At 36.2% G+C, this 25598-nt stretch overlaps 1 long non-coding RNA gene and 1 pseudogene across 1 annotated transcript; both read left to right on the forward strand.

Moving 5' to 3' along the window:
• Positions 1-16926, forward strand: part of LOC125858881 (FT-interacting protein 1-like) — a 20490-nt pseudogene extending 3564 nt beyond the window's left edge.
• A 4015-nt stretch (positions 16927-20941) lies between these two features.
• On the forward strand, positions 20942-23059 carry LOC125859516 (uncharacterized). The gene is made up of 3 exons (XR_007445780.1): positions 20942-21058; positions 21508-21585; positions 22816-23059. It is a non-coding gene; the product is annotated as an uncharacterized LOC125859516 (long non-coding RNA).
• Positions 23060-25598: the final 2539 nt, after the last annotated feature.

Consider the following 25598-nt stretch of genomic DNA (forward strand, 5'->3'; position numbering starts at 1 on the left):
TGTATGTCTTTGGAAAAAGATCTGCAAACCATATGATTTTTGAATGAATTTTCCTAGGCAAAAAGTGTTGCCTTTAAAATTCTTTAGTTTGCAGAATGAGAGATGCACATTTTTGTTTGATAAAATAGTATGTCAAAATGTTATAGTTGGAAGGCTATTTGAAAAGAAAAGCACATCTATGTGATAATCTAAGAATATGTTTAATTATGTTTGGAGACTAAAAAAAACTTTTGTAGTTTTGTAGTCCATGTGAAATTTGATTGTGTCTGCTTTTTGTAGACTAAAAACTTTTGTAGTTTTCTACTCTGGATAAATTAGACTATGTTATTGGTTTGAAGAATATGAAAACTTCACATAATAAGTCAATGTTGTACTTTTGACTTTCTATAAACTTCACTGTTATATTGAAACAAATTGTACAAAAAAATTTGTTTTTACTGTAAGTATTCTAAATACTAAGTGGTATGTCTATTTGTGATAGAGGGAAAATACCAGTGACTTAGAGTTTGTGATTTTGTGCCTCTATGGAATGAACTTTGACATTGTATAAAGATTGTCAAAGAGAATTGAAGCACTATAATTCTTTTGTAGAATAATATTTTCAAAAGAGGTTTCATGTTGTCAATGACACTTTGATAGCATGAGAAAAAAAATATGTGGAAAAACTATTTTCAAATACTTGAAAAATATTTTTGAGATCATATTTAAAATGTGAGGGGTTTTATGCTTATGACAAAGATAAAATTAGACTTAGTGTCTAATTTAAATTTGAAGCACAAGATATGAAATTCAATGATACTTTTGTATTATGTTAGACCCACAAAATTCTTGGAGTATATTTGATATTGTGGTTGTTGAGTTTCTCTTTTACTAGTATATGGTATGACTAGTATGAAACTACCAAATTATATGTATACTTGTTCAAAATGATTGAGTTCTTTTATGAAAAAGTGTCACTTAAAATGTTGTGACTTTTCATGAAAAGATATGTCTATTAAATATAACTATTTGTATAGACATGAATATTGGTGAATAGTCATTTGTCATGTTTTGTAAAAGAAGCATTTGGACTATATTGCCTTTATTGGACCCGAGAAAACTTTGTTCATGGGTAGTTCTATAACAATCAAATTGAAAGTTATGGAAAGGTCCTTCCGAAAAGGACATTTGACAAGGTGATGACTCTAAACAATGTTTGTATCACACAAAATTGTAAGAAATAAGAACAAAATATTTGTGAGAACAAGCTACCTCGCGGAGAGCTTTTCAAACTCAATATTTTTATTTGTTCCTACTTGCTTGAGTCAAATTGTTTGTGATATGAACACTTGAAGCATGTCAATTATAAAACCTTGTAAGGAAACTGATCAACTTAGAAGTTTTGTCTAACTTTGAGTGCAATAAATAAAAATGTCAAGTTTGTGTGAAAAAAGATAAGAAGTGATAGGGATGGAGAATATAAATCTCTATTTGCTGAAATATGTTTGGAAAATGGATTTATCCATAAAACTATTGTCCTATTCACCTAAATCTAATGAAATTGTAGAATGAAAAAAATAAATAACCGAACTTTGAAGAAAATGATGGTTGCATTGCTTATAAGTTCAGGTTTACCACAAGACTTGTGTGGAGGAACTATCCTTACTGCAAAAGGGGACAACAAAAAGTTCTGTCTTTTCAAAAAGAATTTGTTTGTTCAGAACACAATCTATTCCATATGAGAAATGGAAAGGAAGGAAATCCAACTTAAAATACTTCAAAGTGTGGGGGTGTCTAGCCAAAGTCCAAGTTCCTATTTCTAAAAGGATTAAAATGGGACCTATGATTGTGGATAGTTAAGTTAGACTTGAGTTGTCTAGTGAAGGGTCTAAAAGACCTTGGAAAGGAAAAAAAATATACTTAATAAAGAGATTCAAAGGCGTAGTAAATGTCAAAGGACATCTACTTTCTTCGAATATGATTTTGTAACATTTATTGTGTCTTCTGTAGACTTATCCTTCTGAAAATATGGTGTCAATAGTTAGATTGATGCAATTTTGAGCAACCATATTGGAAGTTAATTGATCTTCTTCCAGAAAATAAACATTTGGGTTCAAAGTGAATCTTCAGAAGGAAAATGAAAGTCGATGGACCTGTTGACAAATATAAAGCAAGACTTTTTGTCAAAGGCTTTAGACAAAAACAAGGTCTTGATCTTGTCGATATATACTCGTCAGTAACTAGAATTACATCCATTCGGATGTTAATATTATTAGTTGCGATATATGACCTCCAAATTCATCAAATGAATGTGAAAACAACTTTCTTAAATGGAGAATCGGAGGAAGAAATTTACATGGAACAATCCGAGGGTTTTGTGATTCCTGGTAAAGAAAAGTGTCACGACCTAAAAATGGACATGATGACACTTGTCTTATCCCACCAAGACAAGTCAGCCTAAAACTCAACCATTACAATAAAATGCAGAAATTTTATAATCAACTCAAAAATACCCCCAAAATCTGGTTGTCACGTGTACAAGCCTCTAAAATATTACAATTGATTCAAAAGAAAAACATAAGTCTCAAATGACCTTGTTTCTAGAATAGAACAAAATCATAAATAGGAGTAAGAAGGTCCGCTGAAATGACAAACAACTACCTCACAAACCTCCACAAGAAGCCTCAGACAAGGAGAAGAGAAAATATCACAAAGGTTCGGGCTAGAAACCTACAAAAAAATGTAGTAGCAAGGGGTGAGTACCAAACCACACGGTACTCAGCAAGTAAACCTCTAAACACAAGCTAAGGGGATAGAATACGGGTACTCCTTACACCCCAACCGAACCTCCACAACTACAACATGCATAAAACCAGCCAACCTAACAGTTCACAATTTACAAACGCATATCTCAACAACAACATTCTAACAATCACATATTCTCAACAACAAGCTCAATATTCATCAATTACAACCTCCACAACTACAATCTGCTTAAAACTAGCCCAACCTAATAGTTCATAATTCACATAGCACATAACTCAACAACAACACTCTAACAATTACATATCCTCAACAACAAGCTCAATATTCATCAATCAAAGTTCCACAGAAAGGCACTCACAAGATCAGCAAAACATAACATCAAGTTCACTAATGATAAATATGTGCAATGCAATGTCAAATATAGTGATGCATGTCTGACCTAGTGATACACACCCGTTGTCTCTCAGTCCGGGACCCATGGGGGACATATCTGTCCATGCATCCATCCCGGCGCGCGATACGACGCTCGATAATAGTAACCATCGCGGCGCGCGATACGTTTCTCGAAATATAGTATCCGTCGCGGCGCGCGACACGTCCCTCGAAATGGTACATCCTCTTTAATTTCTTATTCTTTCTCAATGCACATAACACTTGTCACAATCATGTCTCAAAACAATGCAAATGACATGTTCACACAAATAATGAGAAGATGACCATTTTCATAACATTGCAGAATTCACAACAACACAATCATGATATAACATCAACAATGATTTAACAAGCCTTTCAAATCATTCTCAACACATCGCACCCAAACAATTAATCACATTGCCTTTTATTACTCCTTTTTCATCATTAGAATTAATCAGTGTGGACAAATTAACCCATCACCAAGTCTCATTAACCCCAAACACATATTACAAGGAAATACATGAATTTCATACACTTAACAAGGGTTTAGAAATCCACTTGCCTCAAATAATTGAACAATCACTCCGGGACTTGAGCCTTCCCTTTTTATTGTACTTCCAACTCAAAGCAATCTATTCACATTAATAATCACAATAAGATTTCGAAACTAACAACACCCATATTACTATAGGTCTAGCGTAGACCCAAAAACCCACTCAATTTATAATCTAGTTCCTAATCTTGGTGCCAATTAATATATCAATTTTTATAATATTTTTCCAAATTCCAAGCCTAGGATTAAGTCTTCATTCCTCCAAGTAACCTAACATTAATAATATTCATAAAAATATAATAAACCTAATATTTAATTACCTATTTCAATATAGTAAAATTTGAATTATAGTGTGATAATTATACGAAGGATTCGTAAATAAATTAAATTTCATCGAGGAATGCAGTGTTACAAAAAATCACCAGCTCATTCGCTGGGCACCACCAACTGCAACCAAAATTATCACTTCCTCATTCTATACCCACTGAACACCTTAGCCTTTAATATCATATTCCACATCACCAAGGTCTTGCATACATTAACCCACCAACATCACTCACCCACCAATAAGAATAACGATCTTAAGCAAATATTAAAACTAATATGTTACCTCTAACATATAGTAATAATAAATTAACAAAATGTAACCTTTATGCATATACTCAATTCATTATTTAAAGGCGTACCTATCTGAAGCATGAAGTACGACCGCTGTTTTTCCTCTCTTGTTCATCCGCCTACGTAAGTTTCTGTCTCCCTTTCTTTTTTAAATTAATTATTTATTTAAAAGTGACAAATTCACTATCTTATTTTGATATTTATGGGCCAAGTAGTATAGGATTTTAACTAAATTATAGACTTAGCTCATTAGCCACGAACTAAAAATTAATTATTTAAAAATCACCTGCCAACTAAACAATCGTAATTAACAAATAATGAAAATTTCCAAATATGATTTTTCCGAGTCATTACAAAAAGAAAGTGAGTGAACTTGTTAAGTCACTTTATGGACTAAAACAAGCACTCAAACAATGACATAAGAAATTTGACCAAACCATGTTGGCAAATGGATTTAAGAATGATGGAAGTGATAAATGTGTTTACATTAAAATCACACGGTCATTGTTTGTTTGTATATTAATGACATGTTGATCATCAATAGAGACACTAATGACATAAATGCTACTAAACGTATGCTAAAAAGCAAGTTTGATATGAAAGATCTTGGAGTTGTTGATGCGATCTTAGGTATAAGAACCCTTAGAACTCCATAATGTTTAGCATTGTCATGGTGTCATTGCATCGAAAAGGTACTTGACTAGTTCAAATATTTGAATTTCAATATTGTCAAGACTCCAATAAATGTGAGCTTTACATTTCAAATGAGTGAAGGCGAAAGTGACTCATAATTGGATTGTGCTAGAGTATTGGGAAGTATGATGTATATCAAGAAGTGTACGCGATCAACTGTAGTATGTGCTATTAGTAAACTGAGTCGGTTCACGAGTAATCCCAATCAAACTCATTGGATGGCAATGAAAAGAGATTTGGGGTATTTAAAACATACTCAAAACTATGTCTTGCATTATAACAATATCCAGCAGTATTGAAAGGATATATGATGCAAATTGGATCACCGGGATCAAATGAAGTAAAATCCATGAGTGGATATGTATTTACTCTTGGTGGAGGAGCAGTCTCTTGGAAATCTTCCAAAAAGGCATGTATCGCTAGCTCTATAATGATCTCTGAGCTAGGTGCTCTAGATAAGACCGGTGAATAAGTTGAAAGACTCCGAAATTTCTTGATAGATATTTTTTTTGGTCCAAATCTTTGGCATTAGTATGCATACACTTTGATAGTCAAGATGCAATGGGTAGGGGCGTAGGGCATGGAGCATGATGTATAACGGAAAGTCTCATCATACAAGAGATAGACATAATACCATTAGAAAACAACTACTCTTTAGTGGAATTATCACAATTGACTATGTAAAGTCAAAGGACAATGTGTCAGATCCACTTACAAAAAGGCCTATCTAGAGAGAAAGTTGAAAGATCGTCTAAGGGAATGGGTTTACAGCTTAGGACAAGTCATCATGGTAGTAACTCTATCTAGCAGACTAGAGATCCCAATAGCTAGATTCAAGGAGAAAAACAAAGTTGTGACTGACGGTTCGACATTGTCAACCAACTCAATTCATTCTCATGATGAAGACAATGCTCAGCTTAATGTTTTTAATGATTTGCTAAGTTTGACATATTTGACCAAATAGTGTATCTACGCGATAATACGGTTAGAAATCACTTATGTGAGTGTGAAATGTAAGCCGCTTCAAAGAGGATGATTGTCAAAAGCCCATTTCTCTATACACTCATGAAACTATGAGGTGTTCATGGCTGAAACGAACACAACCATAAGAACCATAAACGATAAAGGGTTGATTGTGTGACATATGGTTGTTTAGGTATACACCAAAGCTTGACGGTTCAAAGATATCAAATCTACCGAATGACCAAGTATATCCGACATATGTTTACTACGGAAAGTTCAAAGGGAAACCTACTTATCCAGATGCAATTAATTCTTGCTTGTAACGTACACATACTTGTCCGTTTCTTTGTCTTGGAGTCATTCCCCTTTCATGCAGGGGATTGTTGGGTTTTAAAAGGTGCGAATGGAAAATAAAGAGTTGCGAATTTTATGAAAAGTTGTGACTTTTATGAAGAGTTGTGACTTTTATTAAAGGTTGTGACTTTTATGAAAGATTATGATTTTTTCAAAGGGTTGTGACCTTTCCAGTGGCACAATAAGAACCTTTTCACACTACCCTCTATTTTCTATAAATTGAGGGAATTCCTCTCATTTTAGTTGAAAGAATTTTTCTGGACTTCTTCTACTACTACTACTAAATCTTGTATTCTAAGTGTATTTTACTGTCGTTGAGTGGATCGCTGACACCGTGATTTTAGGTACCGATACACCGGTGAGTAAGATCGTTCTATCCTGGGAGGATATATTCCATTAACCTCGGGTACTTAAGGGAATAATTTCCTTAAGGGGACACTGTGCATTCAGTGGGCTCGATTTTCTTTCTTTGAGAAAAATATTTTTATATTGTTTCTGATTCTATTTTCTCTACTAGTTTAAATTTTCTAGTTTGAAAATAGTCTTTAAACGTTGTTGTTTCTTATCAAGTTCTTCAAAATTTTGTTCTAAGTATCTTAGGAATACAAGAAGAACAACAATATTTTCCTTACTAGTTTCTGGATTCCAAGTAATTTTGAATAAGATTTTACAAAATTATCTAAGATTATCACAACACATATTGAGTAATAAGACAAATTAAAAAAAAAGTTTCATGAATGTGACACACTTTTCTAGCTATTTGACCGTTAAGTTCAAGTTTTGTGAATATGATACTGACTATTGAACAAAACCACTTCAATGTTCATGCTCGTGACAACACTACACCATTGCAACACTCATGATTATATACAACATTAAAAGAAAATAAAGCAACAAAAACAAATTGGAAGTCAAAATTGTATAGAAAATAATAGATATTCTAAACTATAGACCTTATTAGATACATAAATATAAGCATCAAAATGAAAAATGTGTCTACCATTGATAGATATTGTGTGTACATGGTAGGACTGATGAAAATAAGAGAAAATTGATAGCTACATCAAATACAAACCCAATGAAGCTTCTTTGGACAATCTCTTGATTCAATAGAAAAACTAAAAGCATTGAAAATAACCTTTAAAATTATTTAAAATAATTAAATATTGAAAGGATAGATTTGTTGCATGAAAGTAACGTGAATATATGAGTATGAAATAATTAGAATTTCGATCCATAATAAGGATTAAAGGCTCTATACCAAAATGGACATCTATTGTAAATTCTCTAAAAATAAATAAGTTTATATATTATTTGAGCTAAAAAGATTTTTTGTGGACCCCAACTATTAGTTAAACATTATACATATATTTAAGAATTTAAAATTAGTGATATAATACAATTTTGAGTTATAGCGAATTATTTTTAAAATTTTCTTTACTAAATGATATACATGATGATCATTACCTTATCTGTTTTTTGTTTTGCTTTATAATCTAAAATTAGAAAAAAAAACATTTTGGATAAATACAATATTTTAATCATCTCTAACACATACCTTAATTTCTAACTATGATTATCTCTAAATTTCTTTCATTAAAAAACATGCACAATGTTAAACTACTAGAGATTAAAACGATAAAGTAACATGCTCAACAGTATGTTGAGGGAATTTGTGTAGAGAGAGAACTGTTTGATATTAGCATCATCCAGCTTTTTATAGATGTCTTTTTAAGGAAGTCAAATGATGCTTTATTTAATGTGATAGCAAGCTTTAATTACATGAACTACAATCAAATGAAACTAAACTATAGGCAATTATATCCACTAAAGAAGCTCCTAAACAATAGGAGTAAATATTCCTAAATATGCTCCAAAACACCAGGAGACTTGTTTAAACTAGGAACAAGAGATGAGCAAGATAACATCCTATGACTTAGTCAAATAACCATAAGACAAATATGGTTAATACACCTTCAAGCTAGGCATGGTGCAACAATATCTAACTTGGATCAACACTTGGTAAAAGCTGGTTTAGATAGTGGCTTAGTGAAGGTATCAACAAGTTGATCACAAGCATGAATATGCGTAACATGAACTTGAACCTAGTCATGTACATATGCAGAATCTACAACAACATGTCTTAGGTGCCATTAGTGATAACATTTTGTATTAAGTATGTCATGATATTTGGACGAACCAATTTGAATCAGAGTATTTGAGAAATTGAATCGTTATTGTGGATTCTATGTTAGATTTAGTTGAGTATTTCTCTATTTCATGTGATAATTATTATATCTATTTTGGTGATACATATGTCTAGTGTTTTTTTTATATTGATACGTTAGGAATATGGCCATATATTTGTTGTTGTTAGTTGTTGGGCAATCGAAAGGCAGATGTATGTGTAATTGTGATGATACTAGTGTTAGGTCTTAGGCCTAACTCACACCCCAAAAGCTAGCTCAAAGGGAGGAGGATTGTCCAAGCCTTATAAGGAGTCTACCCATCTCATTAATCACCAATATGAGACTTTTTTTCTTTAACACCCCACCTCACGCCCAGTGCTTAGCATTTGGTGCGTGGGCAATTTTTGGGTAATTTTTGACCCACCTCACGCCCAATGCTTAGCATCTGGTTCGTGGGCATTTTTTGGGAAATTTTTGATTTTTTGGGCCCCAACATCGGGTGAAATGGGCCCTGTTATGATATTATGCTAAATTAGGTCTTAGGCCTAACTCACACTCCAAAAGCTAGCTCAAAGTGAGAAGGATTACCCAAGCCTTATAAGTAGTCCACCCATCTCATTAATCACCAATGTGGGACTTTTTGCTTTAACATCTAGTTATTAGTAACTATATTGGTAATCCTTGAACGAAAAAAGGAATGTTAATAATATGGCTAGAGACTGACCTAAGGTCATGGAAAGATAAATCTAATCCCTTGTGAATTTTTAGGCAATAGAGTGAAACATGATTGATTGAAGTTATTGCATTTCATGTTTGTTGATTTTGTTAACTTTATAATATGTTGCATAAACAAGTCTTAGTCAGTCCATGATGCCTATCACTATGTGTGGTGTACATATACTATCCTTGCTACACTCATTTGGGGTGTATGTGTGTTTCAGGTTGGTGAAGTATTAGTTGAAATGGTGTATATTCATCATCAACTTCTAAGTATTCTCTTCAGATCAGGAGGAAGCCGTGTCTTTTATTTCTTTGTCATTACTCTATATTAGATGCTTTTGTACATGTCTATACTAGGTCCTGGGGAAATGTTTGATTTTATGAATTAAGTATGATTATAGCTTAGGAATTTGCAATTTAGTTGAATAAAATTATGAAAAGGTTCTTCTTGAAATTATATTTTTTTATAAAAGGGATGGATGGTGAGGATTCTCTTATCTAATTAGAGTCCAGATGGTGCCCGCACGATCTCACAAATTGAGTCATGACGACAATGATTCCCCACCAGAGAAATGTAAAGTTATGAGTTTTTATACTATTGATGAATCTCAATTAAAGAATAATCCTTTTCATTTTTTCATCTTCCAATTCTATCCTCCTCTTCATAAATGAAATTTTAAGAAAATATATCAAACCCAGTTAATACACCATTCGTAATTCCTAATAAGCATCAAGTCGTGCACCTGGCTACTAGGCCAGAAATTCTCTTGGGTTTCAATTCCATCAACTTCCATTTTTCCTTTACTCAACTTGACATCTCTTATATAGTGATCAATAGATTGTTGAAATTTATGTGTGTTCCAACTAATGACCATTGTAAATTTGTTAAAAGGACTTCTATGGTATCTCAAAGAAATAACGAGTTCAGGACTTCAAACATCCTATGCAACTGATCTGTCTCTAATTTGTATATGTATGTATATGCAGACTGGACCGGTGATCCGAATGACAGAATCTCTACATCAGGTTACATCCTTTTGTACGGACGTAATCTAGTCAATGATTATCATGAAAGTAACATGATGTGACTCACTCATCCACCGAGACAGAGTATAAATCAATTGTCAATGCACTTGGGGAGCAAAACTTACTCCATGAGTTACAATTGTACAAGTGCACCTTTCCTTTATTAACATACTCTTAATTTATTAACTACATGCACTGCATGAGTATACAAGTCTATTGATACCCATAGTGCTTCTATAATTTTATCTCCGGCCCAAAAAGTCAATCTTGAGGCGCCATCTGAAAATCACCCAATTTCATCCATGAATTGATAATCAAATCATAGATTTTCATTTTCTTGACTCGAGGACTTAAAATCTCAACTTTATATGACCAAATCATGAATAATATGTTAATAAACTGAAGTAATCATGAGCAATTGTAGATAAGATTAGAATCTTGTCCTCACTTCCATACAAAGAAAACTCCATAAAAATCGCCAAAATCAGAGTTTTCTAATTTCGAAAAATTCATTTAGTGAATGGTGAAAAATCATTTTTTTATACACAGGTAATCGAATTTTCAATTCCAACAAGGCCTAAATGACTTGAGATTACTATCTGAAACAATGAAAAGAATGTAGAAAGGAGAAAATAACCTTGAGAGTCATTACACTAAAACTTAAAAAGTAGGAACTCAAATCGTGGTATATTCCCACAAATCTTCTTTGGTATCCACATTATTCCACTCGTGTAATATAAAGCAGACAAAGTATGTCATTTCTTGATAAGGTTTCAAGAAAGCTACCAAGCTCTTCTACAAGTTACTGCTTTTGTAGGACCAATCGATTGTTTGTACATATTCATAACAATGCTTTTATGATCTTTTCGTGAGTGTACATGTTGCATTATCATATTTCTTCTCCTTTTCTATTGACTTGAAGGGCTCACAATAATACGAGGCAACGTTAAACAATATACATTATGCAACAATGTAAACCGATTCAATATTTGAAAGTAAATTTATATGTTCTTAACTTGTTCTCCAGATTGATCAGTTTTACTAGTCCAATACGTGGTTCTTCTTGCACTTAATCATGTTACATATTCCTTTTAATTTAAAGTAGAAAAATCTTTTCATGTGTTAACTATTCAAAGACATAGGACTTTCACTAGAAATACATAGATTAAAAGATAAATATTCTATATATATAATATAATTTTTTTATATATAGATAGATGACTAAAACTGTTAAATATAAAATAGATATTGCATAAAATAATGGAACAAAATATCTATTATGTAAAGAGAAAATAGTCAAATGCCCTTTTAATCTATTACTAGATTTTTAACTACACACTTATACTTCACGTGAGTCCTATTATCCCCCTATACATTTTTAAAATGGAATATATAGCCCCTAAAAGGTCACACCCAGATTTGTGTTAGAAAGTGAATGCACTCACCCTTGCCACATAATATATATTATTTTTTAATTAAAAAAATTATTATATTTTTCTTTATTCTATTTTCCTTTTATGTTTTATTTCTTCTCTTTCCAGCCCCTTTCCTTTTTTTTTTCTTGGCATTTGTTTGATGAAACTTTTTCTGCAATGGAAGAGAAAATTTCAAATTTTATTTGTGATAGTTTTAAGCTTACAGTAATGAAATGTGCAGTTATGAATTTCAAGTTTTATTATTGAAAGGTGAAGTTACAAATCTTTGATAATCTTTCTTTTTTGCCATCGATTAATCTTTTTTCCACCATTTTCATCTTCCTTGCAAACATTCAAAAGTTTTTCAATCAACCCAACACATTTCTTCCTTCCTACCATTAATATTATCAAGTCTTAAACCTTTAATATATTAAAAAAAAACTCAAGTTTTGGAGGAGTTGATATGTTTCATGTTTTCATCATCGATGACCGCAACAACAATTTTGAAGGGCAAAATCTGGAGAGAATTTTATTCCTAACTGTTTCATCCACCATTTGATTGATACTCAAGTTATTTTCATGGATGAATTTGTCGAATTCTTCAAATTGAGGTAATAGATACATAACAATGGATCTTTTCATTTCTATTTTCAAAATCGCATATGGATTTAGTTGACAACCCAAAATTCTTTCTGAACTTGAATTTAAATTATTAAATTAGGGCACCAAAAATCAAGATAAGAATTTTTAACTCATTTGACCATGTGGTTAGGCATGTAAAATGATGATTAACAATTTTAATATTATTAATAAAAAGTTGGTTTTCAAAATTTCCTAATTTCATGCACAAATTAAAAAATCAAATTTCTAGAATCAAGAGGAATAATGAAATTCCATGCTTAATCCAATGAATGTGATGGTCGCGGCGGATTAGAGAAGGTGAGTGGTGGAGAGATTTGGTTTATGTTGATGTGAAGAAGAAAGGAAATAAATAAGAAAAAAAGTAATTAAAACGGAAAAGGGTCATATTTACTCCTTTACTGTTAGAAAAGGATCATACTTGTCCTTCGTCATATTTTTTAGATACATTTGCCCTTGACATCCAACTTTAAGGCCATATTTACCCTCCATCCATTAAATCTCCATATTTTTACATAATATTATTTATGTTGTGCCTATGTGGATTTTATTTTATCTAATTAAATCTAAACATTATTAAAATCATTTTAACTTGCTCCATACATTAAACCCATTCCACTAATCAAAATAAAACTCAACTTGATTCTTCTGCGTAAGTTTTCTCTATGTGCATTTCTATTGTAACAAATATAGAAAATTATATATCTCCTCTTTCACATTAGACAACACTCAACTTTAGAACTAATATAGATTTTAGCATTCAATTCAATATTTTTGTTAAGTAAATTAAAGCCAACTTTCATCTTTAATCTTGACGCATAAGATTGATTATTTAGCATTTTATTAAAAAATAAGTATAATTTCACAAACATTTTGCATGTGCTCTGTTTTTTGATGGTTTTAGACGGTGAAAAATGTGAAGTGAGGTTCAACAATGGAGATGGATGATTTAAGTGGGTTTCCGGTGGCTATCGATGGAGAGAGAAACGGGAAGGAGATGAGACTAAATTCGAAGCAACTATCAGAAAACTTCTATATATCTAGACTATTTGATGTTGTTCGGGAATATATTTATTTGATGGATCTGCTTCGATGGTTCAGGATGGTATTTTGATTTTCCGATAGTGATGGAGATCCGATAATTTCATTCCTCTGTACAATTCCATTAACCCATCTCTCCCATATATACAAATATAAAACCCAAACCGACGATAGTTAAGGACTTGGTCTTGGGTTCATTTAATTCAATGTGGGTGGTTTAAAATGATTTTACTAATGTTTAGATTTAATTAGATAAAAATAAAATCCAACAAGAGCATATGTCCTCGGGGCATCATACACCAGAATGCTAAATCAATAATGTAAATAAATGATTTTGATTTCCTATTGAGAAGAGAAGCAGGAAAATGCTGGGTTGAAAGCTAGCCCTATCCTATAGTGTTTAGAATGTGATAAACTGTATATGCATCCAAGAAAAACAGAAGAAGGCCTTCATGGGCTAAGTATCATGCCGAGAGAGTTTCATAGGCTACCTACTCAAAAGACCGAGCAAGTCCTTCTGGAATAACAAAAACAAACAAGCACGTACATCCATATAAAACATGTAAGCAATTTAAAGTCTGAAAATCTAATAATAGGCCGAAGACTGAAATTATAAGCTGAACGTGTAAGCGAATAGTTGAAGCATGATCAAACTTTAAGGTCATAGCTAAATTGTAAAAGAAATCAAATTCCCTACATACGAGCAACATGGAAGAGTGTGGGCCTATCTCCCCAACAAGCAATAGTCCTTACAAGCGCGTGGGTAGTTAACCTTGGCCTTTGTGGCACTCACGCAAGGGGAGATCGACTAGCTCTCCATCTGAATGTATAAATGAATGCTGAAACTGAACATAAGTAATACAACAAGGCATATAATAAACAATGATACACATAAGCATATACTATTTTCATGTTTTTATATACAGTCATATTGATTAATAATGATGGTGTGAACTAAGTACTTGAGCGCAAGAAGACATAATGTGGGGATATCATCATATATATGGAGCACGAGGATTCTAACGGAGGATAGTGTGGATGCAGACCTTACCCTTACCTTGTGGGGTATAGATGTTTTCAATAGGCCCACGGTGCAAGTAAAAACATTACAATATAGTTTAATAAGGAAAATAATGAGAGACAAGAAGCCAAGACAAAATGCTAAAGAAAGCATGACAACATTTTTTTTTTAATCCGGTAACATTTTGTATTCCAACCAGTACTTAGGTAGTACTAAAAAACCATAGTTACAAGAGTGAGATTAGACACAGAGTATGCCAAAAATTAATCAAACCTAAATGGTATCTAGCACATCTAGGATTGATTCTGTATTCCAGAGTACAATTTAGTACACCAAAAGCAAAATAACAAAATGCAATTTAGCTTAATCTTTTGTACTGAATTGCACCTACCCACAAAACATCTATCATTTCTTGTTTTCCAAATTGTCCACCATATACATGAAGGGATGATCCTCCATCTCTCTCAGCTACTAGCTCCAGCTCCAGCTTCCACCCGGCTAAAAAGAGTGTCATCAATCTTAGGGGCACTGCCCATGCTATGCCCCTAAGATTGATGAAAATCTTCCATAATTGATCTGTGATACTACAATGTAGGAACAAATGATTTACTGTCTCAGCTTCCTTTTCACATAAGAAACATCTTGAGCATAGTGATATCTTCCTCTTAATCAAATTCTCATGAGTCAGGACAACTTCTTTACTTAGAAGCCAAGTAAATCATGCAACCTTATAAGGAATGTTGGTCTTCCAGATCTGTTTCCAACGCCAAAAAGTATTCACTGGTTCTATCTGATTCAACAACTTATACCCTGAGTTGACTTTATAAAGTCCTTTAGGGTATCCATTCCACCACAAACAATCTACACCTCCTTGCATCCCTTGAGAGCTCTCTAGTTGTTTGAATAGTTCAACCACTCTTGGGATCTCCCAATCATTCATCCCTTTTCTGATCTCCACATCTCAGCTATAGTATTGTGTTGATATTCGGCAAGGTCAAAAAGATCCGGGAACAATTCTTGCAATGACCTTGTCCCTATCCATTTCTCTTTCCAGAACCTAGTCCTAACTCCATTGTGCACTTTGATCATTGAGTGCTTTTTAAGAAAAAGCCAGAAGGCCAGATGGATCTCCACAAACGGACCCTATATGGAGTGGTGACCTCCTTGAATACCTAACAATCTTCTTCTCCATACTTACTTTTTATGACACTGCCCCGTAGGGTGTGAGGCTCTTGTGCATATCTCAATAGCCATTTGATCTTCAGGGCAAAGCCCTGGTGTTTCAGATTCCTAATGCTAAGCCCCCCTTGTTTGTTACTCCTAATAATGTCCTTCCATTTGACTAGGTGGAGAGCTCTTTTTTCCTTGCTTCCTTGCCATAAGAAGAACCTCCCGCTCTTGTCTAGTCTCTAAACAACAGCCGAAGGAATCGCGAGAGTGATAGCATGTAAGTTGGTAGTGAATCTAAACTGCATTTACTAGTGTGAGTCTTCCCCAGAGATAAATATTGAATTATTAGTTCGGCCCACCAGTAACTTATTTAATTTTCAATTGCTTTTATATCCTTGTAAGCTCAATATGTGGTCTTAAGACTTAGGAAGTTAACACCTCCGTTATAATCATCATCAAATGAGTATTAATTAAACTTTAAGGAGCATTAAGAGTCCGTTTGGATTGGCTTAAAAAAATAACTTTTAAGTCAACAATAAAAAGTCAAACTTAAATGACTTATAAGTCAAAAAATAAAAATAAAAAAGAGGGAGACCTACTTTTGGTTTTTAAGTCATTTTAAACTTATTTTAAGTTAATTTTAAGCTTATTCTAAGTTATTTTTGTATTTGTCAAACACTTCAAGAAATAAAAAATTAACTTAAAAGTAGGTTTGACCAACTTTTAAGCCAATCCAAACACCCTCTAAATTAGCTTGGGGCTTCACGCTAGCAGCCAACATAAAACTAGCAAATTTCATGATAAATCTAGTAATTTTATTTATATGTGCATAATATTGGCATGCGATGAGTTTAAAGCAAGGGGTGCTTATAACACCAAGTACCATGACACTTTTCTATATTTTCATCTTTTTTAACAGCCTTGATAATAGGTCTCAAGCAGAGAGTTATTTTCTTCTTCTTCTTTTTTTCCGGATAAGAGTCTGTCTCATCTGGTCCTTGCACTTCAATTAAAAGTAAGTTACCTGTGAATAGGATATAAGTTAGGCTTTGATGAAAGAATCAGCTTTTCAAGCTTCAAATAGTTCTTCCTTGTCCCTTTTGTGCAAAATTTTCATGCCTACCGATGCAACCAAATTTATATAGAGACTGACCAGAACCCTGTCCAGTATCTAAGACCAATGCTTACTTGCTCCAGCTTTCTCTTTGACTGACTGCACTTCTGAAGCTTCACATCCACAATGTTAGAGGTTCTTCTCTGACTGTCATTTCTGGTTGCCAAATGCAGCTGCAAGTTCCCAATTCTGCCGGTGATAGATGGTGTGGTGAAGCCTTGCAGCTACTCCGAGTTAGAAAATATTACTAACTTTGAGACTTGCTTGATTCAGTATACTCAATCAGGCAGATTGTTCCGTGGAACCATTACTGAAGGATCTGAAACAATATCAGTGATTGTAAAAACATGGGATTTTTTCCTTCCTTTGGACAGAGCATATGCTTATCGTCCATCTAAATTTTGTGTATGTGTAGATACACTTTAATTTGATTTTCTTGTCTATTATTTTGGGTTGAATGGATGATGTCAAGAGTTCTTTTGTAGGATGAGATTGAGTTATATGAAACAGCAAATGTGCATCCACATTTGGCAAAGTTATCTAGGTACTGTTGCGATAGGAGGCTTGCAGTTCTCGACTTTATACTTCCTTTGGAAATCTGGAGATTCTTAATGAGTTACTATATTTTTTTTTTTTATTGCAGGAAGTGAATATTAAAGTGTTTGACTTTGGTTACATTTGCAATCGTGTCAACGAGGATTCTGTAATTCCTCTTGATTATGTTGTTGGCAGATATCCTGAGGATGTTTCAAAAGGCATGTTTACTTACACTCCATCATCATCATCTCTGATGTTTCATATTATACATCAAAGTTTTCCTATAATCGTCTGCGTAATGCATGATATGTAATACTTCATCTATTTTGTTGTTTGGTTCCAGATTTCCTATATTAAAGCCCACCACTTTTTTTTTTTTTTTTTTTTTTTGTGTGTGTGTTTCTGCATATTCATATTGTGGACAACTAATTTGTCTGCTGAAAAACAGTTGTATTCTTATTTTCCTGGACCAATGCAGGTTGGCGTTGGACGATGAAATCTGATGTTTATATATTTGGTCTTCTACTGATGGAGTTGATAACCAAAACGCAGCTTGGTTCTAATCCTTCCGTTCTCGATAATTGTAAACCTGGCTCTTTTGTTCATAAATGCTTCGAAGATGCTGATGATCAAACTGTATCTGATATCACGTTGCTGACTTGCCGTTGCGTGAGTGCTGGCTGATCCAGGCGAAAGGCCAACAATGAAGATGGTTTTAAACGATTTAGATAAACTAAGGAAGAGAGAGGGAAAACGAAAAAAAGATGAAAATGAGTGCACAATAGAACAAGTTTATCCCTTCTTTTAGCTACTTTTTAACTTTTGTATTAACTAAATTGCAAGGTTGTTACAATTCAAGTGATGGAACTTTATGAATGATCCCTGGTGGGGTTTGAATTGGAGATTTTCAAATTATTAGCTATTAATGTTTTAACTTTGTTCAGAAAGTCGCACAATGTGTCCCCACAGGAATGATCCTGGCTAAATGTCTCCATTTTTACTTTTTACAAAAATAGGCTTCTTCTTCACCATACTTCTCCAATATTAAAACCTTGTAATTCTTATTTGGTGGTGGAAAGCACAAGTTACTGAATGAATAGTATAAAGAGAAACTTACGATCTTTGCCCTCTGGAGAAATATTTACACACTTTTGCCCATATTTTGAGTTTGTTATATGATTGAGTCCATATTTTTTCCTTGAGCCGAGGTCTATATGAAACAACCTCTCTTCTAGGGTTAATGTTTGTGTATTATCTACCTGTATGTCAAGAAAATTTTTTAAACAATATTGTACTCTTTTATATAATGTTGACACATTATGTATAATATTTCCTTCCAAGGTATAATTTGTATAATATTCTATAAAGTATAAATTAAAAATATGATACATAACGTAATATTTTGTGTTAAATTATACTTTTCTAAAAAAAAATTACTTATTATAAAATCATTTGAATGTTTATTATTTATGCTTAAATTTTCAGTTACATCCACTACTTAATAAGTGATTTTCTTTTGAAAACTCAAAAATTTCATTGTTGGACCTTAGAAAGTGTTGAATAAGACAAATTGGGTCTTCTTGATTTCGTATTGTTTGATTAAATTAGTGATTGGGGATTGTTTGTGTTGGTATTTGAAAGTTCGTATATTCCTACAATTATTCTTTGGTATCCACATTATTCCACTTGTGTAATATGAAGCAGACAAAATATGACATTTCTTGTCAAAGTTTCAAGAAAGCTACCAAGCTCTTCTACAAGCTACCGTTTTTGTAGGACCAGTCGGTTGTTTATACATATTCATATAAGTGGTGAAGCTTACCAACTCACAGCTGAACTCCGAATCCTAGTGGAGGAGTCAATCAAAATCCCTACCTGGATTTGCACGCACGAAACAAAACTGCAGCATCTTCAGGCAACGAGACATCAGTACGAATAAAAATGTAGCGGTATGTAAGGCAGAAAATAGAATCATAAACAGATGCTATAAAAAGGGTAATAAAGATACCACCTAAAATAGAAACTCTGATAGCCTCTATGGCAAACATCCGACTTTATATAAATTAAATATGCATAGTATGCTCGTGTATTTATATGTCGTGAATACTATATATATATTTTTTTCTTCTATCTACTATCTAGAAACATGAAGCCCCAGGATGACCAAGGGTAAAATAGATAATTTCACGCTCACAAATTCACTATGTCGATGCTTCTAGAATCATTGGTCTTTCAATTTTTCTCAGTCCAAAGGATTTCAACTCACTCTATGCACAAACACTCAGAACATAATTCTAGAAGTTCTCTCTTTCTTCTTTCTCCTTTGTGCTCAAATTGGGTATATTCACTTCTAATTGTTGGTGCCTACAAGCTATCGCTGAAGCATTCAAGATGATGAAGCCCAATCGTTGAAGATGGATGTCATACCTATGAGGTGTTTAACAGAAAATTCGAAAAGAATAGGGCAGATTCCATCACCATCAATCTTCTTGCTCTGTAAGCTTTAAATCTTCTTTCATTATAGTTTATTTATTAATTCCGTTTTTTTATTTCATTTTCATCCCTTTTGGGATGAACTGAATTTCATTCTCTGAAAATAAGGGTATTTATCTTCTGTTGTTTCAATACTCTGTCTTAGTTGTTGTTTTCCTTTTGGGTATATGTATGTGTTCGTTAATAAAAGTTATTACTTCCTTTCGGTTGTTCTTTTAAAAAAACATAAGAAGCTATTTGTGTTCGTTAATAAAAGTTATTACTTCCTTTCGGTTGTTCTTTTGAAAAAACATAAGAATCTACTTTCTTTTGTCCCACAAACTGAACGACATATTACTCTTGAATGGTTCAGTGGAGTTAAAAAACACTATAGGTAATTTCTTTCTTAAGGTTGGTGGGTAGAGTTAACAAATACTTGTGTGGGTATGCATTGTCGAGGTAAGTGTTAGGTGCTCAAACACTGGCTTGAACGCCATTTTTGGTGGAGTGATTCCCCTCATCCTATATAGGATGGTGTCCCGCGAAAATGATGCTTATGTCAAGGTAGCAATGTGTAATGACCCTCATGGTCATTTCTGTGTCTTGCCTTCTGTGTGTCGTTTAGAGCGTTCCTATAGCAACCCCAAGTCATTTGTTGGGACTGACAGTTCGATCACCTGGTCGTTCGTTTGGTCTTGGTGCGAGTTTTTGTGTTTTGGAGCTTATGAACCTTGAACGATCATTTTCGATCAAAAGTTCAAGAAGATGACATCGGAATCCAATTCTGACGATTCCATCAGCTCCGGAAGGGTCATTTTAGGCTAGTAGCATGGTCGACATAACTCTCGAGATTTTCAGTGTGAGTCAGTGCGATTAGGCGTTTTAACTTTAAGTTTAAGCCTAAGTTTGACTTTGGTCAGCATTCTGAGTAAACGCGCTCGGATGAGAATTCTGTCAGCGTGATTAGCTCTGGAATGTCAAGTTTGGTCTAGATTGACCCTTTTTTTGTGTCTGGAGGTTTTTGATATCTTTCCGAGCCCTTTTGCGGGTTTTGACTTAAAATGACTTTTGGAAGTGGGACCCACTTTTTATCGAAATGACCTCTGATGAAAATTTCGACTGCGCCGTTAAGTCTGGAATATCGAATTTGGTATGGTTGCATATCTCGTTTGCGTGCACGGGGTTCCGAACGAGATCGGAGCACCCCATCGGAATTTTAAGTTTTGGAAATGTTGCAGATTTTTCCCAAATTTCAAACCCTCATCTCTCTCTCATCTCTCAACCGATTTGGGTGATCCAAAAGGCAAAGTTGTGAGATTTTTCGAGGACAACGCGTTGGTGATCTCGATTAGTGATTTGGAGTCCCCGTTTGAGGTAATTTTCGAAAAATATCTGCTACCAGACCCCTTTTGTGAGCTTGATTTTGGAAATTTTTGAGACTTGATTTCTTAGCCATTTTAGATCCAATTTTGGTGACTTTTGAGGCTATCTTGAGTGGTTTTTTGAGGAGAACATTGTGGTGTTGTCAGATTTTACTGTAGACCGCTCGTTTTTGGTAAATACACTGCTGTCCCATTTTTTTTTTGAGAAAATTTGGGTTTTAGTTGCATATTGATATTGTGTTGTTCCCGAGCCCCGAATTGTGTCCCATTTTGGGACATGAGCTGGGAAAACTGGTTAGGACCCACTTTTGGGGTTAATTTCAGAATTTCCTGCGTGGGTCCCATGATTCCCATTTTTGACTCCAAAATTAACCCGTCTTCGTTTGTTGTGATTTTGGTGTCTAAACGACCGTATTAACGTTGTGACTCTATTTTTGATAGCGGGGCAGCGTTTCGAGGACGTTCGAAAAGGGAAAGCTCCGAAGGAGTGATTTTGGAGCGCGTGTGATCGGCCTACAGGTAGGCTACGATTTCCCTCTCTTAGATTGAGCTCGAGAATGTGAATGCATGTTGATTAGTTGGGATTTGGGTTGGGTAGTTATTGAATCCTACATAGGCGTTAAGAAATCATGTTTTCGGCCTATTTCGAAAATTATCGGGTAACTGTGAGCATGCTTTGTGTTATTAATTGACCCTCATCGCTATGCGGAGTGCTTGCATGCTTAATTTATTGTTTATTTGAAGCATGTTGGGCCTTAGTTTAGGTTTGACTAGGGCTTGCCTTAGAAATACATGATTCGGATCCGATAGGCCTTAGTTTTGCCCCGACGTCGCTCGACCGGCTTAGATCCCTGTAGATTGGTATAGCAGACTTGAGTCTGATAGTTTGGGCCTTAGTTATGCAATACGCTTTCTCCGACTTTAGTTATCCTTATTTTCCCCGATGTTACGGCTTCACGAGTTACGTCGGCGACACTAATTCTACTTCGCGATTTGAATTTGGTTTTCGATTTGGTTCCAAGGACTTACATTGATTGGCTATGTGTGGACGGCGTTTCACGGACATTTATGAGTATGGATCGATTGGGACTCTTTCAGTAGCTACATTGGCACCTTTATAGAGCATCCGGTTAGAGTTACGGCCTCTATTGCCCAATTACTTATATAGCGCATCCGGTTAGAGTTCCGGCCTCTATTGTCCATTTACTTATATAGAGCATCCGGTTAGAGTTCCGGCCTCTATTGTCCATTTACTTATATAGAGCATCCGGTTAGAGTTCCGGCCTCTTATACTTGTTACTTGTGATTGGTTACTTGGGTATTTCTTGTGAGCATCCGGTTCGAGGTCCGGCCTCCGTACTGTCAGATTCTACTAATTAGGGTTGAGGTTCTGGTTCGATGTTCTTCGTTCTTGGGTTCGTATATGCAATTCTTTTTAGTTATAGTTATTCTGTGTACTCGTCGGGCTTATGGGGGTCCGTTCGGGTTTTTATTTAACTTGCGCACGAGTGTACCTTCTGGGCTTATGGGGGTCCAGTTAGGTGTAGTTAGCTTATAGATTACTTTAGTTAGTTCTTTGTACACTCGTGTGCATTCCATTGTTAGTTAGATTTTAGTTCTTGACTTCGGTTTGCGTATTCCTTCTTTTCATATTGCCTTTACTTTTCAAGTTCAGTCGGCCTATGATGCCTACTGGGTACCTGTTGTTTTGGTACTCATGCTACGCTCTGCATCTATTTCGTGATGCAGGTCCGGGCACTAGTAGCCAGCGTTGATCGAGCTTGGAGCAGACTGATCCGGAGACGGGAGTGAGCACACGACGTTTTGTACTATTTCAGTCTCCATCTGTATATATAGACTTGTCTTTTACCTTTCGAGACAGTCCAGTCTCTGTTGTCCACTTTTGGGACTTGTACTCATTTTGTTAGTAGCTCTGTACCAGTGACTTCCAGGTTCTGGGAGGGATCTTTATTTGTATATATGTTTTTGGTTTGCTTCCGCCTGTTTATATTGTTATTTGCTTACTCTTGTTTAGTTTCTACCTTCAGACCCATTACTTGTTGTTCCGGGTTATGGGTTGGGTTACCTACTGGTGGTTATAGTAGGTGCCATCATGACTTGAGAAATCGGGTCGTGACAAGTTGGTATCAGAGCCCCAGGTTTATCGGTCTCACCTGTACACAGCTAACGTCTAGTAGAATCCTGCGGGTCGGTGCGAAGACGTCTGTAACTTATCTTCGGGAGGCTACAGGATGTCCTTAGAAAAATTTCCTCTTTTGTTTCGCTTTCGTGCATCGTGTGTCTTATTGGTTTCTGGAAATCTCACTTGTTTCACTCTTTCGCAGAGCCTCAGCTTGGGGTAGACGCCGACCCCGAGGTCGAGGCAGGGCCGTAGCACCAGCCCGAGATAGGGAGGAGGAGCCTCAGGCAGCATATGTACCTCCACAGCCGGTGGGGCTGGGGCCAGCCCTGCCACCACCTGCACCAGCTACAGCTGCAGCTCCTAATCTTCATGCTCTCCTGACTCAGATACTAGCAGCTATTGGGGAGATGCGACAGGCACCAACCCCAGCAGTACCAGTACCAGCCCCAGCAGCAGCAGCACCAGCTCCAGCGCCGCAGGGTCAGCCTGCCGCAGCGGCACAAGAGGTTCAGCCGCCACCAGTTCATGTGGCTGTCGTGTCAGACTTAAAGAACGGGGAGATGCCACTGCGCGAGCAGAAAATGCTCGGGGTATTCCAGATGTTAGCACCACCGATATTCTCAGGGGCGATGAGGGAGGATGCCTACGAGTTCCAGCTTACTTGTCAGGAGCAGCTACAGTCATTAGGCCTCTTGGAGTCGAGAGGAGCCGACTTCACTGCTCATCAGTTTCGTGGGCTAGCCAGGTAGTGGTGGCGCTCGTATCGAGAGTCCGGCCAGCTGGATCGCCTCCTGTATCTTGGAGTGAGTTCTCAGAGGCTTTCTTAGCCCGGTTCATGCCATGGAGCGTTGTCCAGGGAGCGTTGTCAGGGATAGGCTTCGTGATCAGTTGTCCAGATTGGAGCAGGGCCCTATGACCGTCTCAGAGTACGAGACAAGATTCCATGAGTTGTCTCGACATGCTACCATGATCCTACCTACAGAGGAGGAGAGAGTTCGTTGTTTTGTACGTGGGTTGCGGTACCGTCTGAGGGTCGACACAGAGCATTTAGTTTCTGTCGGCCGTTCATTTCTTGATGTAGTTGACCATGCCCGATTCATGGAGCATATTCATCGCGAGGCCCAAGGGGGCAGCGATAAGAGGGCACGCTACCAGGGCAGCTACAGCGGGTCCCAGACTAGAGGGAGAGACTCCTATGATAGGCCCCGCAAGAGGTTCCAGCAGGGTTAGTCCAGTCGGCCTGTTCAGGCTGCATTACCTGCTTCTGAGGGAGGCCAGCATCACCAGGGTGGTCCTAGTACGGGCCAGAGTTCGAGGGGATCAGATTCCCTCCCTTCCTACCGCAGACGGGTTACTTCAGGGCGTTCAGCTTCGGGGTGTTTTGATTGCGGTGCTCCTGACCATTGGTCCAGAGAGTGCCCCCGGCGAGGGCGATGAGCGATTGTACCAGCTCCCCTTGCACCTAGACCAGTTTCAACAGTGCCCCCTCTAGCTAGAGGTGGTGGTCAGGACCAGGGTCATCGGGACAGCCAACAGGGTACCAGAGGCGGAGCTCGGGGAGGCAGGTTAGGTGGTAGATCAGATGCATCGGGCAGAGGTGCTCAGGGCCATTTCTATGCAACCCCGGCGAAGGCGACAGCTGAGGCATCTGACGATGTTATCACAGGTACGCTTTTATTATGCCATCAGCCTGCTACAGTATTATTTGATCCCGGGTCCACATTCTCGTATGTATCTGTTTATTTTGCTCCTCGATTGGGTATGAGGTCTGAGTCTTTGGCAGAGCCAGTTCATGTTTCGACCCCGGTGGGTGAGTCCTTAGTAGTGGATCAGATATTGCGATCTTGCTTAGTGACTATCCAGGGTTGTGATACTAGAGTTGATCTTATTTTGCTAGATATGGTTGATTTTGATGTGATTCTGGGCATGGACTGGTTATCCCCTTACCATGCGGTCTTGGATTGCTACGCCAAGACTGTTACCTTAGCGATGCCTGACATTCCCCCAGTGTTGTGGCAGGGTGCTTATAGTCACACACCGACAGGGATCATCTCTTTTATGCGGGCTAGGCGGTTGGTTGCTTTTAGGTGTTTAGCTTATTTGGCTTATGTGCGAGATGTGAGTAGGGAGGGCTCTTCAGTTGACTCAGTTCCTGTGGTTAGAGAGTTTGCAGATGTGTTCCCTACAGACCTACCTGGCTTACCTCCAGAGCGTGACATTGATTTTGCCATAGATTTGGAGCCGGACACCCGTCCTATTTCTATTCCGCCTTACCGGATGGCTCCTGCAGAGCTCAGAGAGCTCAGTGTTCAGTTAGAGGATCTATTAGGTAAGGGGTTTATCCGTTCGAGTGTATCGCCTTGGGGTGCTCCTGTTCTGTTTGTGAAGA

The sequence above is a fragment of the Solanum stenotomum genome, chromosome 3 (assembly GCF_019186545.1).
Source record: "Solanum stenotomum isolate F172 chromosome 3, ASM1918654v1, whole genome shotgun sequence".
Lineage (NCBI taxonomy): Eukaryota > Viridiplantae > Streptophyta > Magnoliopsida > Solanales > Solanaceae > Solanum > Solanum stenotomum.